Here is a 16,170-nt window from a genome sequence, read left to right as displayed (position 1 = left end):
CAGGCAAGCGCTTAACCGCTAAGCCATCTCTCCAGCCCTCCTCCAAGAGAACTTTTGAAATTCATTTATTTACTCAAGTGGGGTGTGTGTGTGTGTGTGTGTGTGTGTGTGTGTGTGTGTGTGTGTATACATGCCATGGCTTGTGGAGATGAGAGGAGATGTCTATGCTTTGTAGGGTCTCTTGCCATGAAAACAAACCACCAGACTGCAAAGAAACATCAGGCCAGCTGGCCCTTGAGCTTTGGATTCAGGCTCCACCTCCATATTGAGGTCACAGATGCATATGCCACTTTGCATCCGCTTTATATGGGCACTGGGGAATTGAATCTGTACTAGCAGGCTTTGCAAGCAAGTGACTTTTAGCCACTGAGCAATCGCTGTAGCCCAGAACTTTTGCTCAGGGACTAAGGAATGAGGCTTTTTTTTTAAAAAAAAAAAAATTATTTATTTATTTATTTGAGAGCAACAGACACAGAGCGAAAGACAGATAGAGGGAGAGAGAGAGAATGGGTGCGCTAGGGCTTCCAGCCTCTGCAAACGAACTCCAGACGCGTGTGCCCCCTTGTGCATCTGGCTAACGTGGGACCTGGGGAAGCGAGCCTCGAACCGGGGTCCTTAGGCTTCACAGGCAAGTGCTTAATCGCTAAGCCATCTCTCCAGCCCAGAAATGAGGCTTTTAATTTTGGAACTGAAGATGGAGTCCAGGGCCTCATTCATACTAAGTACACACTCTGCTACGGAGCCACACTGCAGCCTAGAACTAAAGCTGTTCCCATGTATTGGGAAGTAGGGTTTTAAAATATTTTCTTCTGAGACAGACTAGGCCCTAAAAGACTATTTTATAAAAAAAGAGAAAGCTCAGGCTCAGAGAGGTTGTCACATGATTAACATCCGCTGCGTCTGGACTTGACTGTGAGCTCCCTGGACCCCAAGCCTAGGACCTTTTCCCTCATGCTCCCTCCTGCAAACGACTCTGCAGAGCTCAAAGCAGCCTTGACAGTTAAAATCCTGAGGCCAAACCTGGTGCCTAAAACTGCAAAGAGGTTCCTTCTTCCTCTCAAAAGCCACCCAGCCTGTTCTGTAAGTGAAGCCAGCTGCCTTGGGAACGTTCTAGCAGTAATGTGACAAAGTTCTGGCAAGGAAGGGTTACAAAATTTGTCTAAGGTCAATAGGATTTCAGGAAATGTCATCACTTGCCACTGTTAAAAATGATGGGTAATGATCAGTGAGGGGAGGAGGAACCTGAGGGTGCGTGTGTGTGTGTATGTGTATGGTGGTGTATGGGAGTTATATGTGTGGTGTGTGTGTGATACATGTGCGTGTACTGTATGAGTTTGTAGGGAGCTATATGTGTGTGGTATGTGTGTGTGATGTGTAATATACATGATATATAGAGCTGGTAGTGTAACCATGTGTGCGGTGTGATGTGATATGTGATGCATATGTGTGATGTGGTGTGTACTTTTTGTGTGTGATATAATGTGCATCATATGCATATGATGCGTATGCATAATGTGTGTGTGTGATATACATGGTGAGTGGAGTGTCAAATGCATACATGTGATATGGTATGATGTGTGCTTTGTATACAACATGTGTGCAGTGTGGGTGGTGTGTTATATACACATGTGTGGTGTGGCATGTGAGATGTGGTGTGTGTTTGATGCGTGTCATACACGTGTGCCTACTGTGTATATATGTGGTGTGGTGTGTGTGCGTGCTCTGTGACATGCGTGAGTATGGCACGTAGGCACTATGTGTGTTTGTGTGATCTGCGTGCTGTGGGGAGTGTGCATGCACGTACTCGAACGTGCACCTCCGTGCCTGCTGGGGGGCTTTCCTGCGAGCGGTGACAGGGTCAGGGGAGAGCTGTCTGTGACTAATTAGGTTTGAACTTGCCAGAGAGAAAGTGGACGTTGGCAGCCTGTTGCACAAGAGCGAAACCGAGTCTGAACTGGAGTGAACTTAATTTCCTTTGCACTGGAAGGAAAGAAAGATTAATGAAATATCCCCAAATCCATCCTGTTAGTTTTTATTAAATCAGCAAATGAAATTTAAGCCCCAATTCTGCTTGAATGTCCTTTCCTGCAGGTCAGGTTTCAACGGGCCTAAGTGGAGTGGACACACTCCCTCTAAGACAACAGCTGCCTACAAAATTGCATTATTGCCGTTCATGTCAGGTTACCAAGGCACAGGCCACTTGTAAGACAAGTGACGTGACAAAGAGCAGTGTGACCCACATGTTGCCTCAAATCCAGGACACCCGCAGGGTCCCGATGATACTTTCAGTGACAACTTACATCATTGCAGTATCAATACTTTCATGTCCAAGTGGTGTGAGAAGTGGAAGGTTCAAAGACAGTGATCTTGCATGAGCTGCTCGTGTACCAGATAACTGGATCTGCCCCGTGGTGGTGTTTATACCCATTAGGGTAAAGATGCGGGCCACCTTAAGAAAGAGGAGCCAACAATGAGAAGTGACTCACACCGAGGCCGAGCCCACAGTCCTGAGAAGTGACTCACACCGAGGCCACCCCGCAGCCCTGAGAAGCAGCTCACACTGAGGCCATCCCGCAGCCCTGAGAAGTGACTCACACTGAGGCCATCCCACAGCCCTGAGAAGTGACTCACACTGAGGCCACCCCGCAGCCCTGAGAAGTGACTCACACTGAGGCCACCCCGCAGCCCTGAGAAGCAGCTCACACTGAGGCCATCCCGCAGCCCTGAGAAGTGACTCACACTGAGGCCATCCCACAGCCCTGAGAAGTGACTCACACTGAGGCCACCCCGCAGCCCTGAGAAGCAGCTCACACTGAGGCCATCCCGCAGCCCTGAGAAGTGACTCACACTGAGGCCATTCCGCAGCCCTGAGAAGTGACTCACACTGAGGCCATCCCGCAGCCCTGAGAAGTGACTCACACCAAGGCCATCCTGCAGCCCTGAGAAGTGACTCACACTGAGGCCACCCCGCAGCCCTGAGAAGTGACTCACACTGAGGCCATCCCGCAGCCCTGAGAAGTGACTCACACCAAGGCCATCCTGCAGCCCTGAGAAGTGACTCACACCGAGGCCATCCTGCAGCCCGGAGAAGCATCTCACGCTGAGGTGCAGCCCACTTAGCTCACTTGCAGAGCAGTCGTCCTTTCACTGACTTACTGCCTAGGCAAACCCTAGCAAGCTAAGTGGCACTTTGTGTCACTTTGTGGGGGTCCCCTCATGGTCTTGAGAACCCTGAGCATCCACACACAATCAGAGAGGGTGAGGAGAAGCTCTGGGTTTCAGTGTCACACCTGACCCCTCTCTGTTTGTCTCACTGGCCTTCCCTGGCACAGCAAGAAAGGTCCTGACGCCATTCTCAAGGACTGCAGCGGAGGTCCGTGGCTGGTCTAGGGTCCGGAGCAGGTGACGGTGCTGGAGCTCAAAGCCTGGCTCTAGCCTCTGTGTCCTGGGCACATTTGCCCATCGCAGGGTCCAAAGCCAGGTTGTCAGACACCCTCGAACTCTGTCCTGTAGGCACCGAGAGGAGGAGGCGAGCAGAATATTCACAGGTCCTCCTCAAAATGGTTTTCTGGGGCTGGAGAGATGGCTTAGCGGTTAAGCGCTTGCCTGTGAAGCCTAAGTACTCTGGTTCGAGGCTCGGTTCCCCAGGTCCCACGTTAGCCAGATGCACATAGGGGCGCACGTGTCTGGAGTTCGTTTGCAGAGGCTGGAAGCCCTGGTGCGCCCATTCTCTCTCTCTCCCTCTATCTGTCTTTCTCTCTGTGTCTGTCACTCTCAAATAAATAAATAAATAAAAATTAAAAAAAAATGGTTTTCTGTGAGCTACACGGGAAAGAAGACTGTTTTCTGTTGCCGGGTTGAAGGGGAAAGTACAAACATTTGCTAACAAGAGGAGGCTCGGGATGGACTGTGGATTGCCACAGGCCTGAGACAGCTGCGTCTCTGTGGGCCTGCAGAGCCCTCCCTCCCTCCCTTGAGGCAGGAGAACTTACCAGACTTCAGCGTGAGCTCTGGAAAGAGATTCTGTGAGATGGCACGTGCCCGGGAGTGTGTTGCATGAGGGAGCCATGAGAAGCCTACTGCAGGAGAACACAGGGTGACCAAGAGAGGTGACCAAGAGATCTCGGGGTGGGGCTGCGGCGGGGTTGCAGCCTGTGTAGCTGTCGCTCCACTCCAGCCCACGGCTCCGGCAGGCAGGTTTGTGAGCCAAGGGTGTCAGCATTGGTGACGCTCTTAGCTCTTTCTGGGGAGACTCGGAAACGGAGCCAGTGGTTTCCTCTTTCCCCTTCCACCTGGGGCGGAGCAAAAGATGGTGTGTGGGGTGCCCTGCCCTCGCTCACAGCCTGGGAGGCATTCCCGTCTGTTGTCTTTTCCCCAGGCTGTCCTGGGGCAGAAGCACTGAGCTCAGGTACATGAGAGGTGCTCAGTGGAGGTGGACACTGCAGCCAGTGCTTAGACCTTCTTTCTTCAAAGTGGAAGCCGTCCTGTAGAGGCGATGGCTTAGTGGCGAAGGTGCCTGCTCTGCAAGCCTGCCGACTGGACCCCAGACCTCCAGCACCCACGTCTGTAATCCCTACATACCTATGGCAATGTGAGGCAGAGTCAAGAGAACCCCCAAAGCTCAAAAGCCAGCTAGTAGTGTCCAAGAAAGACCCTGTCTCAAACAAGGTAGGAGAGAGCCAGCACCCCAAATTTGTCCCTGTACACACACCATGGCATGTGCATGCCCCTCACACCATAGTTTTATTTTATTTTTAAAAATATATTTTATTTATTTGAAAGACAGAGAGAGAGAATGAGTTGCCAGGGCCTCCAACTACTGCAAACGAACTCCAGATGTGTGAGCCCCCCTGTGCATATGGCTTACATGCGTCCTGGGGAATCGAACTTGGGTCCTTTGGCTTCACAGGCAAACAAATGCCTTAACCACTAAGCCATCTCTCCAGCGCACAAATAGTAATTTCATGACCTCACAGTGCCTGATACTACCTACACAAGACTATTATAATAGAAGGAAAAGATGATGACATCAAAATAAAAGAGAGGCTGATTGAGAGGGGGAGGGGATATGATGGAGAGTAGAGTTTCAAAGGAGAAAGTGGAGGGGGAAGGGAATTACCATAGGTTATTGTCTACAATTATGGGAATTGTCAATAAAATAAAAATAAACAAAAATTTTAACCTAAAAAAAAGTCATGTACAACTCTTGCCTTAGAACCTTATCCCGGGGCCTTTGGAGAACTGCCTCTGAGGCGAAGGGTGACATACATTGGACACAAATTCTCTGAGGACCCTGTAGATTGCCCAGAGCCCACACTTTGGGCCCCATCAAAATGCTATTAGCTGCATAAACTATTCAAAGCGATGGCCAAGAGGGAGGCCCCTCTGCCAAGGTTCTCCCCCTACCCCACACACCCAGCCTCTGGAATTGATTACTTTGAGCTTTTCAGAAACACAGGAATAAAGCGATGCCAGGGTGGATGGACAAGCAGGGACTGGCTCAAGTTTCCAACCCAACAGTGCCCCTCCCCCCTGGGGCCAGAACAAAGTCTTCTCCAGTTTTTAGTAAACCCAAGTTGACAATCGTCAAAGGGAATAAAACAGTGTAGAAATGAAGCCTCTAGATGTCATTGGAAGTCAGCATGGGTAGAAATCTACTAGGCACCCACCCTCCCCACCTCGGCTCCAAATTAGTGTTTAAATCTTTCAGGAACAGGGAGGGTCCTGGGGCTGAGGGATTTCACTGGTGGCAAGAATGCACGTAGGAGGGGCACTTCTGTTTAGTTTGGGTTTTCTGTCCTCATCGTCTTAGTGCGATCTTCGAAGCTTTAACCTGAGCATTATTCGGATGACACCAATTAACAGCAGTGCAACTTCCCTGCCCCCAAATCATTGCACTGGAGGGGAGAATCCTTCCCTGGAAGCGACACAATTAGCCGAGGGTTGCGAGGGTTGCCGGGGTCTCCGCAGGCCAGGGCTAGGAGCTGGCTCAGACCACCAACAGTCAGAGAGGCTCTTAGGCTGCCCCAGCATGGGGCCTTAATGTACCCTGGCCTCCTTCGGTTAAGTGGGTGTCCCCACCCCCTCTGCTCATTAATAATCCAGCTGGGGACCCCTCTGCACACAATGCCTCTTTACAGCGAGGGATTTAGCCCTAAATGGGCCCAGTCTGCTGCCCAAACATCTGGACCCAGCTGGCTTGCTGAGACAACACCTCTGCTCAGGGCCCCGCCTCTCAGTTCACGCACAAGGCGAGCAGATTCCTGGGCCCAAGTCCTGCTTGGGACAGAGGGGGGCGCAATTCGTCTTTGTTGATTAATTTGCAGGTGCTATGTCAAGCTAAGCTCTAGGCTGGGCAATTTATAAAGCGCTTCTTAATTTAATTTCACATAAAAGCTCTCTCACAACCCTGCAGCTCTGGTCTGACCACTCCATTTCTGTGGGTGTTCCAAGAAGGAGAGGGCGACTTAATGTGGCTGCCTACAGGCAGAGGGCGCAGGCCGGGCAAGGAGGCGTCAGTGTAAGGAGGTGGCATTTGCACATGAGGGCCCGTTTGCCCTCCACAGCTCCTGCTGCCTGTGCATTCTGGGCCTCAGGAACGCTCTGCCAAAGAACAATGGGGAGCTACGTGTGGGGACCCCAGCTGTCTACCCCTCAGAGATGCCAAGGCCGCTGCTCTCGAGGCTTGGTTGCCAAGGTCAGAGTGGACCACCTAAGATGATTCTGCAGCTCTCAAGGGCCTACAAAACTCAACAACCAGAGATCAATTCCCTAGCACCCATGTAAAGCCAGATGCACAAAGTGGCACATGCATCTGGAGTCTGTTTGGAGCAACTGGAGGCCCTGGTGTGCCCATTCATTCTCTCTCTCTCTATCCTGGGTGTGGTGGCACATGCCTTTCATCCCAGCACTCGGGAGGTAGAGGTAGAAGGATTGCTGTGAGTTCGAGGCCACCCTGAGACTACATGGTGATTTCCAGGTAGAGTGAGACCCTACCTCAGAAAACCAAAAAACAACAACAACAAAAATGTCTGCAGCCAACCTGGTTAGAAGAACCCTTCTCTCGGTCCTGACTGGGATGAGCATTGGCTCATTAGAAACCCATGTGGTGGCCTGAAAAGAGTGCAGGTCACAGCCGGAACATGGGACCTTTGCTCAGACCAGGGTGGGCAATGAGGGTGAGTCACTTAACATCCCTGGCCACTGCCCCCTCATGGGCCAGGCTGAATGATAGCTGGGCTTTAGGGCTATCCACAGGGCTGCTCTGGGCTAAGCTCTGGCACACAGAGTGACTAGGCACAGGGGCATCTTCCTCTGCTACAAAGTAAAGCTAACGCATATGCTGGAAGGGTTTGAAGCAGGAAGTTCCCGGGGCACTGTTTTAAATCCCCAACCCCTTTCTGATCTTACCACGAGTGACCAAGCTCATGATGCTGTGGCAACACTAACCCTTCCTCCAGGGTCTGCCCTGATGTCAGTGTCCCACTACTTTGGGTGAGGCACTGACCTGCTCAGTTGACCCTCGATCCCACCCCCTGCAATAGGCCCTGAGGAGCAGAGATGACTGGGCAGGTCACACATGCATAGGGCGAGACCATGCGGTCAGCGCCATCACAGGACAGCAGGAGCCCCCAGAGCCTCCTGGTGCTGGACACTTGTGACCAGACCAGGCTCAGAGACCTGAGCCGTGTCCTCCACTGGCTCTGCTGCTGTGCTGCTCTATGTCCCCAGCATTGCCACCACTGCTGGCCTTCCTTGGGGGGAGATGGCCCATTTCCAAGAAAGTGCCTTCGAGGTGATCACATGGTGCCCTGCACAGCCCTAGGATTGCTCAATCACATCAAGCATCACAGAGCTGGTAGAATAACTCTAGAGGTCGCAAGTGGGCCTCTGTCAGATAGATCTTTCTTGGCCTTCCTTTATTCCCAGGCTTTCTGTTCAGAAGGTATGTCAACACTACCCTGACCCTACCTTGAAAAACCAAAACCAACCAAACAAACAAACAACAACAACAAAAAAACCCCACTAACAAAGGGATTTTCTATAATGTAGATTTCGGCCATGTGACCAGGACACAATGAGCTTCCAGAAGCCACACAGTTACAGCTCACTCTGTGAGCCACGAGGACTGTGTGGCCGACTCTCTTCTCCCTACACCTGAAGGGATCCTTTTCTGGGAAATGTGCCATTTTGCTAGCAGGTTGCAATAGCCTGACAGCCTGTCTAGACCCTCACTCTGCCCCTTGCTCATCACATGCAACCTTGGCTTCAACCTCCAGCCTCCCTGAGCTTCAGTTTTCCTCCTCTGTGTGTGGGGCACCATGTGATGCACTTCCTCTCAGGTTGTTTGCAGGACTGGGTGACGGAAGGTGCATGGGCAGCGAGCACGGGGCAGAAGGACAGGGCCTTCGCAAAGCTCTCTCCTCTGACCTGCCTAGACCTCCTCCCCATCCTGATGCTCCCGAGTTCCCTGTAGGGAGGGAGGTGTTCATCCCCTTCTATTTGCTATTACATTTACATTCGGCTCTATCTACGTTGTCACCGGCATGTCAGCAACTGCATGAGGCTCAGGAGTCAGAGGAGGATTCGCACCACAGGACTCATGGAGGCTTGGGAGTGGAGCGCTTATGACCAGATCCGGAGGAACCTTTCTAGTTGCCTAGGGGACACCACTGGCCAAGAGGAACTCCTCCTGGGTCCTGAGTTCAAGGGTCTCTGTCCAGGGCTGGATGCAAACCAGGGTGTCCTCACAATGCAGTGTCTGCAGTCTCAGTACGGGTGTCTCAGATTGCCACCAAAGTCTTCCTTCTGAGATCTCCCAGGCATGACCCCAAATGAGGATCCCGCTGTGAGCCCTGGTGCTGTTCCTATGGCACCTGTCGTACGAGGCTGGCTTCTCCACTGGTCTTTTCATGCAGCCCTGTCAGTTCCTTTTGGAACCCACAGCAGGTTCCTCCAGAATCCAAAGGAAGGGCTTCCCAAAGACTCCCCAGAAACCTTGCCTCTCCTGTCGCCTTCTGGCTTTCCTCCTCAGCCCCCAACCCAAATGTATTCACACGCCACCACACACCTGTGCACACGTGCACACATAGTCACATTGCCGCGTGCACATGCATGAACACACGCCTCCTCTTCCAGCAGTCTATCTCTGACAAGAGTGAGACTTCACAGAAAAGGGGAATTTTGGAAAAATGTTCCCGAAATTGGCCCCTGGCAAGTCGCTGTGCCTCAGAGGCTGCATGAAGCTGCCAGCCGGGAGCTGGCGAGCTGCCCCTGGAGGCTCATCTGATCCTTCCCCTCCCGGCTCCTCCACAGCATCACAGGGAAAGGGCAGAGGGGTGAGCTGTGGGAGGAGATGCGGTGCTTTATGAAACGCAAGACCCATAATGCTCGCAACCCCGTAATCATAAACACAGCATATGGAACAGGGAAAGAGCTCGAAGTGTCTTTTATCTGCTCCCTCTGTTTTCTGGTCAATATTAGATACATAATCAGAGAAATGCTTATATTTCACTGAAGGCCTGCTTGAGTTAGAAGGTTGATTTTTTTTTAAACAGAAATGCTGTCCCTCCACTCTGGTACAGAAGGATTTTCTTTCTCAAATACTTTCACCTGTCAAAAGCCCTCTGTTCGGAAACTAAACAGATCCCTCCACTCTCCTTCTGCAGGGGGGGGAGGAGGAGGCCACGATGAGTGGGTGTCCATCACGGCATCGAGCATCTCCTGCCAGATTCCTCCAGTGGCTAGCCAGGGACGTGGCAGCCCACGGGCTTGGGGAGCCTGGCTGAGGACCCCCAGCCAGGGAAGGCGCAGCTAGGGCCCTGCCGAAGTCCCTGACCCTCCAGGCACTGCCCCCACCCGGGTCCTCTCACTGAGCTGGCTAGCTGCCTGTGAAAAGCAGAGGTGGGTTTTGGGGTGGGGGTTGTCTTCCCAGAACTCAGGTTGACGTGGCCAGTTTCCCTCATAGCCACGGTGACCGTTCCTCTCCTGGAAAACCACCCATTCTTCTATCTGACAGATCCTTTCTCTCCCATCTTTTTCCTCCTTCTTCCCTGCCCCTTGCTTTTTTCCTCTCTTGATTCATTTATTTCTTCCTTATTGCAATCTGACACACACCATAACACACAGACCCACCTTACAACCTGGGCTAACGTTTACGTGCGCATGCCTACATACAGTCCCCTCTCAGGTGACAGATTACATCAGTTCCCACTTCCCTGTGTCCTTCCTGCCAAGTCCCCAACTTCAGCTAGGTAAGTACGAGCCTGGTCCATACTCCAGAACCCTATGTTTCCAAATTGCATGCTTCCTCGGCACCGAGTTGGGCTGCTTGTGATCTTCATTCTGTCTGTGGAACTCCTTCATGGGTAGTTTTTCGTCTTTGTTGCTGTGCATAGGATGAACGGTTTACCCATTCTGTTTGCTTGGTTTTTTTCTGCAGAACTGGGCCTTGTGCATGTCAGGCCATCCCAGCACATGGAATCAAATTGTTTATTTAACCAGGATGTCCTTGGATGGAGGTGCTGCCTGAATACCTCGAGACACGTGTCATGTCCCACTGCTGCTTTTCTTCGGTGAAGAAGAGTCCCAGGATCGTGATCTCTAGGTCAAGGGACATGAGCACCCTAAACTTCAGCCTGTTCAAGCCAGATACAGAGAGCAGCCACTGCATAGCTCTGTCGATGCGTGGTGCCTGGAGGAGTCAACTTTATAGACAGAAAGGAGAACAGCGGCTGCCAGGGCTGTGGGAGGGAGGGGTGGCAGCTGGCATCTAACAAGCCCTGAGCCTCTGGCACGATGATGGTGGTCCCAGTGAAAAGTAGCGATGGCCTCACTACGTGGAGCCTGAATGCTGCCAAACAGTCACTGAAAGTAGTTGACAGGGGCGCTGAGGAGATGGGTCTGTTGGTAAATGCTTGCCTTGGAAACATGGGACCTGAGTTCAATCCTCAGAAGCCACGTAGAACAGCCAGACACAGTGGCATGCATCATGTTCCATCTCCGGGCAGGCAGAGACATGAGGCTCCCCGGAGCTCACTGCTGGCCAATCTAGCCTACCTGGGGAGTTTCAGGCCAGTGAGAGACACTATCTCAAAAAAAAAAAAAATGGTATTTGGCAATCTGGGACATGCCCAAAGTCATCCTCTGGCTTTCTCATGCCTGTGCAAACACATATACATATGCTAGCACACACGGACCTGTATACCCACAAACACACGCACACGCGTGCGTGCACACACACACACACACACACACACACACACACACACACACTAGTTGAAAGGATAAATTTTGTGGCATATTTTCCCACAATAATATAAAAATAAAACTCTGATATATCCAATGAGAAAAAATTTAAATCAGTTTTTTTTATTTAATTGAGCATAGTGGCCCACATTATCTGTGTTTTATAATTTTAATTTTTTGGTTCATTTTTATTTATTTATTTGAGTGTGACAGATAGAGAAAGAGACACACAGATAGAGAGAGAGAATGGGCATGCCAGGGCTTCCAGCCACTGCTAACGAACTCCAGACGCGTGCGCCCCCTTGTGCATCTGGCTAATGTGGGTCCTGGGGAGCGAGCCTTGAACCGGGTCCTTAGGCTTCACAGGCAAGTGCTTAACCGCTAAGCCATCTCTCCACTCTGTTTTAATTTTCTGAAGTTTCAGCCAGTCTGTCTGAAAGTATGACTGTCTTGTCTCTTTCTACACAGAAATGGCATTCATGTTGCTGGTATGACAGCTCTTGGTTTTAATTGTCCTGTTTTATCAGATGTTGACAGTTGCCTAATTTATACATTGAATTTCATCTCAGGTATGTATGTAGGGAAAGAATCATCATATGCATTAGGCTTAGTGCTTTGGTGCTTTGGGTGTGGAATGTCCCCCAGAGCCTCATGTGATTGTGATGAAGCCTCATACTTGACCCCAGCTGGTGGAGCCTTGGGGGGGACGGAGCCCTGCTGGAGGAGGCGTGTCACTAAGGACAGGCTTTGGAGTTTATTAGTCCAGCCTGTGGGTTGTTCAGCTCAGTCATGCTGCCTTCTCCCAGCCGGTGTAACAAGATGTGACGCCCAGCCTCTGCTCTGCTGCGCTTGCCCTGTCGTGATGAAAAGAGTGTGGGTTTACTTAACACATGGTTTTGGAGGCAGGAATGTCTGAGCACAAGGTACCAGCATTTGGTGAGGGCCTCCACTCCACCTCATATCATGGTGAAGGGCACCTCAGTGAGACCGAGCAAACATTTAGCTCAGGCTCCCTTCCTCTTCTTACAAGGCCACTAATATGAGAGCCCCATCGTCGTGGCCTGTCGTCTAATCATGGCCCCAAGGCCACCACTAAATACCTCTAACATATGAGTTGGGGAACTTATTTTCCAATATATGAACATTCAAACCCTGACAACAAAGGTATGCATTCTGTTGAATGGACTTCAGGAGTGGCATTTTTGGAATGTCAAACATGAACATATTCAACGTTTGTAGATGCAGTCACACAATTTCTTCAAAGCAGTGGTCCCAGGAGGGTGTGAGGGTTCCTGTAGTCTGATCACTAGGCCAGCTTTTGCATTGTCAGGCTTCAATGGCAGCCATTCTGGTGGGACATAGTGCGCCTACATCTTGGCTATATTTTGCCTGACAACCAATTCAGTTGAACACTTTCTCCACACATCTTGGACATCTTCCTTCATGAGATGCTTCTTTATTTAAACATTTGTATTTATTTATCTATTTGCATGCAGAGAGATACGGGGGGGCAGAGTATTGGCACGCCAGGGCCTCCAGCCACTGCAAAGGAACCCCAGATGCATGCACCACCTTGTGCTTATGTGGGTACTGGGGAATCGAAACTAGGTCACTAGTCTTTGCAGGCAAGCCCCTTAACCACTGAGCCACCTCTCCAGACCCATGAGATACTTCTTTTTTTATTTTTTATTAACATTTTACATGATTATAATGAGATACTTATTTACGTCACCTGCCTACTTTCTTTTTAGATTGCCTATTTTTTTACTGATTTGTAAGATGTGTGTGTGTGTGTGTGTGTGTACTAGCTGAACACTCTATCAGTGAGGATATTTCTAGGAGGTTAACATGCCCAGGACCACATAGAAAACTTTTTCATTCTTCTCCAAAGAGTGATGGTGAACACCCAGTAATTCTGTTTGCTGCACCGGTGACGTCAAGCCTTTGGATCTAATTTGTCCTTGCAAAAACTGAGCACCAACATTAAAAGTCACAAGTCAGGGATGGGCAAGCTAATAATCACTCTGGTACTAATTAGAAATTACATATTGGGTGCAGCAGTCATCTTCTCACTGCTGGGACAAAACACCTGACCAGAAGAAGCTTCTAGAAGGAACAGGTTCATTTCAGTTTACAGTTTTGAGGAGAGGCTTCATCATGGAGGGGAAGCAGGACAGGCCTGAGCCATGTGGAAGGCACAGATAGTCATCAGCTTTAAACAACCCAATAACAATTAATTTAAAAGATTCCAGCTGTTGGGAAAGTTTTCATTCTTTCTTGGATAGACAATGTCCTCTTACATCAGCTTTGGGGAGCTCCTTAACCACATATTGGTGGAGAAGTCACCCAAAGGCCGGGGAAACACACCTGTTCACACCCACAACATCACCTGCAGGAACAGGGAGCCACCCTGACTGTGGGCCATGCTGGGTGACTAGCCTTTTTCAGGATTTGAGGATCTGTCAAGGGTTTTCGATTAAAGTTGCAGGGGCCTTTGGGGAGCCTGTGTGCTGCTGGGAGTGAGGCCTCATTGAGAACACTGTCTTTGGACAATCAACATGCGGGATTTCGCTGGATGCCATTTCTATGAGGATGAGCCCCCCCCGCCCCCAGAGACCTTTAATTTTGCTGTTTACTTGCTGTGAGAGCCCAAAGTCACCAATCCTGGGAAATTTTTTCTCTGGACCCCCAAGTCCTCCACCTGCCAGTCCAGGAGTCTTTGCATCACTCCCAAAGGCCTCCCTAGTTTGCATGACAAGAGAGAACCATCATTAGGATGGGTGACATTTTCACAACACACGCTTATGTTGCTGATATATTTTGTCCTGTTCTTAACTTCCTAGCTCCAAAGGGAGGCCTCAGTTCTGTGGTTCTATCAGCTTGACCCAGTGGCTGTGCTTGATTTAACAAACGGATTCAATGTTAGAAAACCCAGTGTAGAGGGCTGGGGAGGCGGCTGAGTGGTGAAGAGCACTTCCTGGGCTAGCATGAGAGCCATGAGGCAGCCTGAAAGACAACTTGAGTTCAGTCCCCAAGGCCTGCAAAACCAGCTGGGCTGGGCAGGGCCTCGTGCATCTGTGACTGCAGGCCTGTGCGCTGCAGAGACCGGAGACTCCCTGGGCTAGTGAGCAAAACAGCAAACCCCAGCATCATAAGAGACTCAGGCTCAAGGAAGAATGGTGGAAGAGAGTGATGTAGGAGGACACCTGACGCTCCTTCTGGTCACCAGAGGCGAGTACACCTGCCGCAGGGGGGCATAAGGTGCATGCACAGGCATGGACACATGGACACACAGGCATGGACACATGGACACACAGGCATGGACACATGGACACATGCCAACACCACACACACACACACACACACACACACACACACACACACACACGCACTCACACCCTCACATATGCACCAAACCACATCACGTGCATATACGCAAAAAACAAGAAGGTGGAAAGTGATTGAGGAGACACCCAATGTCACCCTGTGACACACATACGTATGCACCAAAAAAAAAAAAAAAAAAAAAACCAGCATAGTTAATTGAATTCAAGCCGGGCATGGTGGCACACGCCTTTAATCCCAGCACTCGGGGAGGCAGAGGGAGGAGGATCACCATGAGTTCGAGGCCACCCTGAGACTACATAGTGAATTCCAGGTCAGCCTGGGCTGGAGCCAGACACTACCTTGAACAACCAAAAAAAAAAAAAAAAAAAACCAGAAAAAAAATAAGAATTCAGAAAATAAGGAGTGCGTGAAGGGTTGGGGGCAGGTGAGTGGTGACACACAGCGCCTGCCTCACCTCTCCTTGCTCTGCCGCACGCTGGAGGGTCTGGCCACTGCAGTGGGGGCAACATGCCCGCTGACGGTCACCACCTGGGTGAAGCGTGGGGAGAGGCCCTGTATGACGTCAGCAAGGCCATGGGCGAGATGGGACTGCATTGTGACTGGCTGCTTTGATGTCCCTCCCATTCTACAAGCCCCAGGGCCCTGCAGCATGGACTGCACAAAGAGGCTTAATTTGGCTCGCAGTCTGTGTGCGTGCGTGTGCATGTGTGTGTGTGTGTGGCATGTGGGTAAGTATGGGCACACTCATGCCACAGTGCATGTGTGGTGGTCAGAAGACCCCTCAGGGTATCAGTCCTCGCCTTCCCAGTGTTTGACAGCGTCCCCCTTGGTGTTTGCCACTGAGAACGCCAGACTAGCTGGTCCGCGAGCTGCAGGCGTCTCCCGACTCTGCTGCACGTCGCTGCAGCCAGGCTGGATGGGATCGCAACCACGCGCACCACCCCACGTCCTGCTGCATCTGGGCACTGGGGACATGGACGTCAGTTGTCAGGTTTGCGAAACAAGTGCTTGAGCCACTGAGCCCTCTCCCCGGTCCCTGGTCAGTGTCTGAAGGGACATAGTCCACCATGGCCAGGAAAGCACAGTTGGCCACGTCAGCTCAGGCCACAGGTTCGGCTTGCTCACATCTTGACAGATTAGGATCCAGAAATAGATATTCCCTTTCAGGCTCAACCACAGCAAACCGCTTCTGCTAGCTAGGCCACAGTCCCAAGGTAGCAGCAACCTCCCTAAACAGTACTGCCAGCTGAGCCTTCGAGCCTATGGAGAACAGTGTGCATTCAAACCGTAAGAGTAGATATCTGGTGAATGATGAAGAACAAGACAGATGGTGACCCCAGAGTCGAAGGCCTCTTGGGGCTCACAGGAGACTATTATAGCATAAGCCAGGTGAAAACCAAAATTCAATTTCTTAAGAATTCATAGACTATCTTTAGGTCCCAGGGTATTCCAGACTTAGAGATACTGATGTCAGGTGGAGAGGGGAGGGTGACTCTGCTGCCGTCTGGGGACAGGAAAACAAGAGGAGGGGCCATTGGCAAGGTGACTGAGCGGTTGGCTTCCATAGCCGGAAGC

The sequence above is a fragment of the Jaculus jaculus genome, chromosome 7 (genome assembly GCF_020740685.1).
Source record: "Jaculus jaculus isolate mJacJac1 chromosome 7, mJacJac1.mat.Y.cur, whole genome shotgun sequence".
NCBI lineage: Eukaryota > Metazoa > Chordata > Mammalia > Rodentia > Dipodidae > Jaculus > Jaculus jaculus.
Note: the sequence above shows the minus strand (reverse complement) of the source record.